Genomic DNA, 9538 nt, shown 5'->3' with positions numbered 1-9538 from the left:
AAAATAAATATAGTCCAGGCGCGATGGCTCACGCCTGTCATCCCAGCACTTTAGGAGGCTGAGGCGGGTGGATCACTAGGTCAGGAGATCGAGACCATCCTGGCTAACACGGTGAAACCCCGTCTCTATTTAATAAATAATAAATAAATAAATAAATGACTGGGTGCAGTGGCTCACGCCTATAATCCCAGTAGTTTGGGAGGCCAAGTGGGCGGATCACCTGAGGTCAGGAGTTCGAGACCAGCCTGGCCAGCATAGTGAAACCCCGTCTTTACTAAAAATACAAAAAATTAGCTGGGCGTTGTGGTGGATGCTTGTAATCTCAGCTACCTGGGAGGATGAGGCAGGAGAATCACTCAATCTGGGAGGTGGAGGTTGCCATGAGCCGAGATTGTGCCACTGCACTCCAGCCTGGGAGACAGAGTGAGACTCTGTCTCCAAATAATAATAATAATAAATAAACAAAATAAATGTTTTATTAAAAGGCATTCATTGGGCACGGTGGCTCACACCTGTAATCCCAGCACTTTGGGAGGCCAAGGCGGGCAGATCACCTGAGGTTGGGAGTTCGAGACCAGCCTGGCCAACATGGAGAAACCCTATTTCTACTGAAAATACAAGATTAGCCAGGTGTGGTGGCACATGCCTGTAGTCCCAGCTATTCGGGAGGCTGAGGCAGGAGAATCACTTGAACCTGGGAGGTGGAGGTTGTGGTGAACCGAGATCGCACCATTGCACTCCAGCCTGGGCCACAAGAGCGAAACTCCATCTCGAAAAAAAGGAAGGAAGGAAGGAAGGGAGGGAGGGAGGGAGAGAAGGAGGGAAGGAAGAAAGGAAGGAGAAAGGAAGGAAGGAAAGAAAGGAAGGAAGGAAGAAAAAGAAAGGAAGGAAGGAAGAGAAAGAAAGGAAGGAAGGCAGGCAAGCATTCAGGAGAGTGGGAGACAGTCCTCCACCAGATGTAGCTGAGAGGTCAAGTAAGACAAGCAGGAGGTGTGACATGGCCCCAACACCATGTGGACCTGGACAAGAGAATTTCCAGAATAGGAACAGCAAGATGTGAACATGTGACTGGAAGTGGGCGGGGTGGCTCACGCCTGTAATCCCAGCACTTTGGGAGGCCGAGGCGGGTGGATCACGAGGTCAAGAGATCGAGACCATCTTAGTCAACATGGTGAAACCCCGTCTCTACTGAAAATACAAAAAATTAGCTGGGCATGGTGGCACGTGCCTGTAATCCCAGCTACTCGGGAGGCTGAGGCAGGAGAATTGCCTGAACCCAGGAGGCGGAGGTTGCAGTGAGCTGAGATCGCGCCATTGCACTCCAGCCTGGGTAACAAGAGCGAAACTCCGTCTCAAAAAAAAAAAAAAAAAAAAGAGATCGAGACCATCTCGCCCAACATGGTGAAACTCCGTCTTTACTAAAAATACAAAATTTAGCTGGGCATGGTGGTGGGTGCCTGTAATCCCAGCTATTCGGGAGGCTGAGGCAGAAGAATTGCTTGAACCTGGGAGGTGGAGGTTGCAGTGAGCTGAGATTGTGCCACTGCACTCCAGCCAGGCAACAGAACGAGACTCCGTCTCAAAAAAAAAAAAAAAAAAATGGTGTAAGAGAGAACTGGGAACGTCTCTTGTGAGAAATTTTGCTATAAAGGGAAATGGAGAAATGGGGCTGGAGCTGGAGGAAGTCCAGAGAGTTTCTGTTGTGTTTTTGTTTTAATATGGAAGAAGTGACGAAGTGTCTGTGTGCCCGTGGGAATGAGTATGCAGGGACTGGAGACCTGCTGGAGCAATGACCTTCAGGAAGCAAGGGCAAATGGGGAAAGTGGGCCAGGCACGGTGGCTCAATTTGGGAGGCCGAGGTGGGCGGATCACTTGAGCCCAGGAGTTCGAGACCAGCCTGGGCAACATGACAAAACCCCATCTCTACAAACAAAATACCAAAATACGTAGCGGGGCATGGTGGCACATGCCTGTAATCCCAGCTACTTGGGAGGCTGAGGTAGGAGGATCATCTGAGCCCGGGGAGGCTGAGGTTTCAGGGAGCCATGATGGTGCCACTGCACTCCAGCCCGGGTGACAGAGTGAGACCACGCCTCAAAAAAGGAAAAAAAAAAAGCAAAAGAAAATGGGAGAAAGTCCCCAGGTGGAGGGTCACCTTAGAGACACCTGATCCATCCCAACAGGAGCTGAAAGCACCTACTGGCACAGAAACTGGGAGGTGGGGCAGTTGGCAGGAGAGGAGGGGATTAGGGTGTTCTCTTCCAGTGGCTTCCACAAAAGCAGCAGCTTGTGAGCAAGAATGGGGAAAGGAGAGAGACATACTTGGAACTGTCACTAAGGCAAGGGAGGGTGACCAGACGGCGGCATGGAGCCTGGCTCCCACCCCGGCAGGTGCCCAGGCTGCTCAGGGCTCCCCTGAGGGGAGGGTCAGGAATTTAAAGTGAAAACTTATGCTTCCTCCAGCCATGCTAACTAATGAGGGCACAGACTTGCAGAAGGCAGAGAGTTGCCAGCACTCTGGGAGGCCGAGGTGGATGGGTCACATGAGATCAGGAATCTGAGACCAGCCAGGCCAACGTGGCGAAAGCCCATCTCTACTAAAAATATAAAAATTAGCTGGGCATGGTGGCTTACGCTTGTAATCCAGCTACTCAGGAGGCTGAGGCATGAGAATCCCTTGAACCTAGAAGGCGGAGGTTGCAGTGAATCAAGATCTGGCCACTGCACTCCAGCCTGGGCAAAAAGAGTGAGACTCTGTCTCAAAAAGAAAAAAAGGAGAGGGAATAAGATACCACCTTTTGATGGGGGAGTGAGAAAGAATTTGTGTAAATTTCACAGTGATATTCTCTTCCATTTTCCATAATCAGCTCCACTGTTTGTTTGTTTGTTTGTTTGTTTGTTTGTTTGTTTTTGAGATGGAGTCTTGCTCTGTCACCCAGGCTGGAGAACAGTGGCGCGATCTCGGCTCACTGCAACCTCCGCCTCCCAGGTTCAAGCAATTCTCCTGCCTCAGCCTTCCGAGTAGCTGGGATTACAGGTGCACACCACCGTGTCCTGCTAATTTTTTGTATCTTAGTAGAGACAGGGTTTCACCATGTTGCCTGGGCTGGTCTCAAACTCCTGAGCTCAGACACTCCATCCGCCTCGGCCTCCCAAAGTGCTGGGATTACAGGCGTGAGCTACTGCCCCCGGCCCATTGTATCATTCTTGTGTCATTGTGTCCTCATAGCTTAGTTCCTGCTTACAAGTGAGAACATATGGTTTTTGGTTTTCCATTCCTGTTACTTTACTTAGAATAATGGCCACTAAGGGTGGGCGAGGTGGCTCACGCCTGTAATTCCATCTACTTGTGAGGTTGAGGCAGAGAATTGCTTGAACCCAGGAAGCAGAGGTTGCAGTGAGCTGAGGTTGCACCACTGCACTCCAGCCTGGGCTACAGAGCAAGACTCCATCTCAAAAACAAACAAACAAAAAACCACTTCAAGCCGGGCATGGTGGCGGGCACCTGTAGTCCCAGGTACTCAGGAGGCTGGGCTGGTAGGAGGATTGCTTGAGCTCAGGATTTCGAGGCTGCAGTGAGCTATCATGGCGCCGCTGCGCTCCAGCCTGGGCAAGACCCCTTATCTAAAAAAAAAATAAGAAGAAAACAAAACAAAAGTAAATAAGAATAAAAAATAAACAAAAACAAAACAATAAATAACATAAAATAAACCGCCAGGCGCAGTGGCTCATGCCTGTAATCACAGCACTTTGGGAGGCTGAGGTGGGCGGATCACTTGAGGTCGGGAGTTCGAGACCAGCCTGACCAACATGAATAAACCTCGTCTCTACTAAAAATACAAAATTAGCTGGGCGTGGTGGTGCATGCCTGTAATCCCAGCTACTCGGGAGGCTGAAGCAGGAGAATTCCTTGAACCTGGGAGGCGGAGGTTGCAGTGAGCCGAGATTGCTCCATTACACTGGCAGCCTGGGCAACAAGAGCTAAACTCCAGTCTCAAAAAATACATAAATAAAATACAATAAAATAAAATAATTCACATAGCCACGAGGGGGCGCGGAGGCCTCACGTCCGCACGCGGAGGGCTGCGGTGCTTGCAGACAACAACGTGACCACCCGGGGGCACTGTTCTCGGGCAAGCGCCTACTGTGTGCCCTGCGCCATTCTACACCGGAACACAGCGCTATTCAAGGTAGGCGAGGAGCTAATATTCTGAAAGTGGTGGTGTGGGGAAGAGAACAGACAATAGAATAGACAGACCATTTCAGAATGTAATACATTCTTTTTTTTTTTGAGACGGGCTGTTGCTGTTTCCCAGGCTGGAGTGTAGTGGCGCAATCATAGCTCACGGCAGCCTGAAACTCCTGGGCTCAAGCGATCCTCCCACCTCAGCCTCCAGAGTAACTAAGAACACAATTGTGCACCACTGCGACCAGCTAATTTTATTTTTGTAAAGACGAGGTCTTGCCTGGGCTGGTCTGGAACTTCTGGAATCAAGTGATCCTCCTGCCTCAGCCACTCAAACTGCTGGGATTACAGGTGTGAGCCACCACTCTCAGCCAATAAATTCTATAAAAGACATAAATTGGCTGGGCGTGGTGGCTCACACCTGTAATCCCAGCACTTTGGGAGTCTGAGGCAGGACGATCACGAGGTCAGGTGTTTAAGACCAGCCTGACCAACGTGGAGAAACCCCGTCTCTACTAAAAATATAAAAATTAGCCAGGCGTGGTGGCGCATGCCTGTAATTTCAGCTACTAGGGAGGCTGAGGTAGGAGAATGGCTTGAACCCAGGAGGCAGACGTTGCAGTGAGCTGAGATCACACCACTGCAGTCCAGCCCGGGTAACAAAAAAAAAAAGACAAGAAAGGTGAAGGGCACAATGTGTCCAGGACTGCCAGGGAACGGCTGTGTAAGGTGGTGACATGAAACGTCTGCAGGGTGGGTTTTTTGTTATTGTTTTTGAGACAGAGTGTCCATCTGTCGCCCAGGCTGGGGTACATTGCCGCAATCTTAGCTCACTGCAACCTCCACCTCCCAGATTCAAGTGATTCTCCTGCCTCAGCCTCAGGAGTAGCTGGGACTATAGGCGTGCACCACCACACCTGGCTAATTTTTTTTTTTTTTTAGTAGAGACAAAGGGGTCTCACCATGTTGGCCAGGCTGGCCTTGAACTCCTGACCTCAGGTGATCCTCCTGTCTTGGCCTCCCAGAGTGCTGGGATTACAGGCATGAGCCACCACGGCCGGCCCAGGGTGAGTTGTTAAATGATGGGGTGCAGTGGCTCACACCTGTCATCCCTGCAGTTTGGGAGACTGAGGCGGGAGGATGACTTGAGCTCAGGAGTTCGACAGCAGCCTGAGCAACACAGCAAAACCTCATCTCTACGAAAAGTTTAAAAATTATCTGGGCATAGTGGCGCACACCTGTAGTCCCAGTTACGTGGGAGGCTAAGACGGGTGGCTTGTTGAGTCCAGGCTGCAGTGAGCAATGATTGCACCATTGCATTCCAGCCGGGGTGACAGAGTGAGACTCTGTTTCTAAAAAAAAAACCCAAAAATAAAAAAAGCAAAGAGTAATGTTTGGAATGTCTGCCTTGTTAGTATGAAAGGGGTGACTAGAACATAGCCTCATGCTTGTTTGTATTTGCAGAAAAAAATATTGCAGGAATACTAAGAAATTGATTTTCTTTTTGAAATGGTGACCTTTAGAGGAAAGGGGAAGAGGGAACAGGGTGGAAAGGAGCTTAGGGTGAGAGGGAGAAAAGGCATCGTCTGGCTGCTGAGTGGGAAACGGACCACAGATGGCGGGAAGCCGGGAGCCAGATGGGTGGAGAGGAGAGTGTGACTGCAGCCGGGTGGGGCATGGTGGGTCAAGTACGCTGTGTCTTTTGGGGCTTTTTTTTTTTTTTTTGAGGCAGAGTTCCACTCTTGTCACCCAGGCTGGAGTGCAATGGCGGGATCTGGGCAACCTCTGCCTCCCAGGTTCAAGGGATTTTCCCACCTCAGTCTCCCGAGTAGCTGGAATTACAGGCATGTGCCACCATACCCAGCTATTTTTTTTTTTTTTTTGAGATGGAGGTTCGCTCTTGTTGCCCAGGCTGGAGTGCAATGGTGCGATCTCGGCTCACCATAATCTCCACCTCCCAGGTTCAAGTGAATCTCCTGCCTCAGCCTCCCGAGTAGCTGGGATTACAGGCATGCGCCATCACGCCCGGCTAATTTTGTATTTTTAGTAGAGATGGGGTTTCTCCATGTTTGTCAGGCTAGTCTCGAACTCCTGACCTCAGGTGATCCGCCCACCTTTGTCTCCCAAAGTGCTGGGATTACAGGCATGAGCCACCGCACCCAGCCTTTTTTTTTTTTTATTTGAGACAGAGTCTTGCTCTGTCGCCCAGGCTGGAGTGCAGTGGTGCAATCTCAGCTCACTGCAACCTCTGCCTTCTGGATTCAAGTGATTCTCCTGCCTCAGCCTCTTGAGTAGCTGGGATTACAGGCACCCACCACCATGCCCAGCTAATTTTTGTATTTTTAGTAGAGATGGAGTTTCACCATGTTGGCCAGGCTGGTTTCTAATTCCTGATGTCAGGTGATCCGCCTGCCGTGGCCTCCCAAAGTGCTGGGATCACAGGTGTGAGCCACTGTGCCCGGCCTATTTTTTCCCAATTCTTTTCCTTTTTTTTTTTTTTTTTTTTGTTTTTTTGAGACACTGCTCTGTTGCCCAGGCTGAACACAGCCTTGACTGGATTACGGGCCTGAGTCACCCGCTGGGCCTGCCCGTCCTCCACTGTGGCACTGTTCTGTTAATTGTGTTGAGCTTTACAATGCTTATCTCCAAGGATTGTGAGCAATCATTAACACCTTAGTGTGAAGTAGCCATCCTTGCTGTGGTTTAAAGGGACTCTGTAGTGCAGGAGTTAAATAGTTGGGCTCTGGAGTCATAATGCCTGGGACTGAAGCCCAGCGCCACCATTTCCCAGCCATGTGACTTTAGACAAGTGACATCCCACTGGGCCTCAGTTCTGTGAAGTACGCATTTTCCAGATGAGGATACTGAGGCCTAACACATGGCACATGCAAGACTTTAGAACCTGGGTTTTGAGCACAAATCCCCTCCACCAGGACGAGGAACCAAAACCAGTTTCCGTGAGAGGGAAGGAGAAGGGTTCTGCAGGCCCACGTGGGATGTTCTGGGACCAGGAGCTGGGGTGTCAGGAGGGACCTGCTCAATCTCACTAAGTGTGTGTGGAGCAGGGGGCCCTGGAAGCCTTGGGCCCAGCCGCACAGAGACAGCACGGTCACCTGGAGGGCTGCACGGGCCAGGGCGCTACTGGACGCTCCTCCTCAGGGGCCTCTTCTCTTCCTCCCAGACTGGAGCTCAGACCCCTAGAGATGGATGCCTGATCCTGGTGGGGCCGCTGGGTGGCACAGGTGGGGACAGGGCCCTGGGGCCTCAACTTCTTTGCCCTTGGTGAGATAGCCGAGCTCTGACCCCACCCTGGTCCTAAGCAGGGCCACAGCCCCACCCCAGCTCCTGATTAGACACACCTGGGACCACTGGTCCAACTAGAGCTATTAAAATGTTGCAATATAGGCCAGGTGCGGTGGCTCACACCTGTAAACCCAGCACTTTGGGAGGCCGAGGTGGGCAGATCACGTGAGGTCAGGAGTTTAAGATCAGCCTGGCCAACATGGTGAAAACCCATCTCTACTAAAAATACAAAAAGTAGCCAGGCATAGTGGCATGCCTGTAATCCCAGCTACTTGAGAGGTTGAGGCAGGAGAATCACTTGAATTTGGGAGGTGGAGGTTGCAGTGAGCTGAGATCGCACCACTGCACTCCAATCTGGACGACAGAGCAAGACTCTGGTCTCAAAAAAAAAAATGTTGGGCTGGGCGCGGTGGCTCACGCCTGTAATCCCAGCACTTTGGGAGGCCAAGGCGGGTGGATCACGAGGTCAAGAGATCGAGACCATCCTGGTCAACATGGTGAAACCCCGTCTCTACTAAAAATACAAAAAATTAGCTGGGCATGGTGGAGCGTGCCTGTAATCCCAGCTACTCAGGAGGCTGAGATAGGAGAATTGCCTGAACCCAGGAGGCGGAGGTTGTGGTGAGCCGAGATCGCGCCATTGCACTCCAGCCTGGGTAACAAGAGCGAAACTCTGTCTCAAAAAAAAAAAAAAATGTTGAAATAGAGAGCTGGGCATGGTAGAGGCCAAGGTGGGAGGATTGCTTGAGCCCAGAAGTTCAATACCAGTCTGGACCTTAGAGATAAGCAGACCTCATCTCTACAAAAAAGCAAACAATTGGGCCGGGTGTGGTGGCTCACACTAGTAATCCCAGCACTTTGGGAGGCCAAGGTGGGCAGATCACGAGGTCAAGAGGTCAAGACTATGCTGGCCAATATGGTGAAATCATGTTTTGTATTTTTAGTCTCTACTAAAATATACAAAAATTAGCTGGGTGTGGTGGTGCACGCCTGTAGTCCCAGCTACTCGGGAGGCTGAGGCAGGAGAATTGCTTGAGCCTGGGAGGTGGAGGTTGCAGTGAGCCGAGATCATGCCACTGCACTCCATCCAGCCTGGTGCCTGGTGACAGATCGAGACTCTGTCTCAAAAAAAAAAATTAAAAAAAAGAACAATTAGCCAGGCGTGGAGGCTCACACCTGTAATCCCAGCACTTTGAGATGCTGAGCTGGGAGGATCGCTTGAGCCTGGAAGGATCCCTTGAACCCAGAAGGTCAAGGCTGCAGTGAGCTGTGATTGTGCCACTGCACTCCAGCCTGGGTGACAGAATGAGGCTCTGTCTCTAAAATAAAATTAGCTCAGGCACAGTGGCTCACCCCTGTAATCGCAGCACTTTGGGAGGCTGAGAGAAGGCTGATCATGTGAGTCCAAGATTTCAAGACCAGCCTGGGCAACACAGCAAGATCCCGTTTCTTAAAAAAAAAAAGCCGGGCGTGGTGGTGCATGCCTGTAGTCCCAGCTACTTGGGAGGCTGAGCTGGGAGGATCACCTGAGCCTGAGGAGGTCAAGGCTGCAGTGAGCCAAGATTGCACCACTGGACTCCAGCCTGGGTGACAGAATGAGACCTTGTCTCAAAATAAATAATTTTTTTAAAAAATAGTAAAATTGGGCCGGGCGCGGTGGCTCACGCCTGTAATCCCAGCACTTTGGGAGGCCGAGGCGGGTGGATCACGAGGTCAAGAGATCAAGACCATCCTGGTCAACATGGTGAAACCCCGTCTCTACTAAAAATACAAAAAATTAGCTGGGCATGGTGGCGCGTGCCTGTAATCTCAGCTACTCAGGAGGCTGAGGCAGGAGAATTGCCTGAACCCAGGAGGCGGAGGTTGTGGTGAGCCTAGATCGTGCCATTGCACTCCAGCCTGGGTAACGAGCGAAACTCTGTCTCAAAAAAAAAAAAAAAAAAAAATAGTAAAATTAAAAAACATAAAATAAAAATGTTTTAAAAGCCATTACCCACTTCTGATGGCCCAGCTGCCCCCTTGGTACCCTCCAGGCCTCTCCATGCCCCA

This window comes from Aotus nancymaae, unplaced genomic scaffold (genome assembly GCF_030222135.1).
Source record: "Aotus nancymaae isolate 86718 unplaced genomic scaffold, 86718_ANA_hifiasm-v0.15.2.pri h1tg000028l, whole genome shotgun sequence".
NCBI classification, from domain to species: Eukaryota; Metazoa; Chordata; class Mammalia; order Primates; family Aotidae; genus Aotus; species Aotus nancymaae.
This window is presented reverse-complemented; position numbering follows the sequence as displayed.